A 1,260-nucleotide genomic window follows, 5' to 3' on the forward strand; every position below is an offset into this window, starting at 1 on the left:
ATCTTATTACATCAAACCCTTTACCCAGGGCAATGTGATTGTTGACACCTCTCTCTTACTGAAATTGGTATGCTTAGCACTTCACAGAAGAGTAAGAAAATAAGATCCTTGACTTGAGGAACTTCTGATATATGGGTCAAATTTTGCAAGATTCTAAGCCACTCTTGCTCCCAAAAAAGTCAATAGAAGTTGGAAAGACTAAGCATTTTCCAGGATGAAGTGCTTACAGTGTAGATTCAAAACTATTACAAATGCTAAAGGACAATCCACAACCCGAAAAAGAGGTATCCTCCTGTTCATAAGTTTAGGTCATCCAATCACTGGACAGAAACAATACTATATGATTTCCGTGACCAAATATACACAGTGAGTAATTCATGAACAAATGACAGGATAAAATTTGTTTGTATGATCTGTCAACAGTTGCAAATAAAGAATAAATTTGTAAAAATCATTATCTGATTAATTTCAGATTAATTCAACCTTGTTAACAACCTTTTATTTATTTATTTATTTATTTAAATCAACCTACTATAGATGTGGCTGGCTGGAACCCATACTACAAACCTAACCTGTTTTTTTTTGTTTTTTGTTTTAAAAGGGGGTATGCCACGCAAACAGCCGCAAGCTCTTTCAGTGGAAAAGCATTCCAGCAATGAACTCAGAGTGTGCAAAAGGACTTTGATTACATTGTTTGAGTACTCAGTGTGGTCATCTCAATTGGCTTTATATTCTGCCCGTAGACTGCATGAGAAGTCATTTTCTAAAAGTAATATCTCAAAGCCCTTTGGTGAATACAATATTCACTCAACATGTGTGATAGCATTTAATGCTGGCAATAAAAGCTAATATTGAATCAAATACTGTAGTCACCTTTTCACAAACTTGTTAATATATAAATGGGCCAAATTCAGCCCTGTTGTAATGCCATTAACTACAGTGGAGTTAGACAAGGGCTGAAACTGACCCATTGAACTTTCCTGCCATGAAATTTTACCGACAGTCAGTGACTCATCAGTTTACACAGTGAACTTAATGTATGTCCAGGAAGATCTGCTGCGTAATAAAAATCAAGAATCAGAGTGCCTTCTTCCCAGTAAAATTCATCTCTGAACAGTGTTAAGAGTTTAGAGTTAGAATATTTAGATTGTGAACTAGATGACTTGTGGTTTGGAATTGCTCCTATGTTTATAGGAAAATACTACTACAAACCCAGTATTTGTATTGCATTGTTTTACAACTGTCTTGGAGAGCTGGAGA

General features: G+C 35.4%; 1 protein-coding gene across 1 annotated transcript in view; it reads right to left on the reverse strand.

Moving 5' to 3' along the window:
- CIAO2A (cytosolic iron-sulfur assembly component 2A) overlaps positions 1–1,260 on the reverse strand; it is a 10,675-nt gene that overhangs the window by 9,035 nt on the left and 380 nt on the right. The gene's annotated exons all lie outside the window — the stretch shown is intronic.

The sequence above is a fragment of the Terrapene carolina genome, unplaced genomic scaffold, assembly GCF_002925995.2.
Source record: "Terrapene carolina triunguis isolate 2854851 unplaced genomic scaffold, T_m_triunguis-2.0 Scaffold67, whole genome shotgun sequence".
Classification (NCBI taxonomy): domain Eukaryota; kingdom Metazoa; phylum Chordata; order Testudines; family Emydidae; genus Terrapene; species Terrapene triunguis.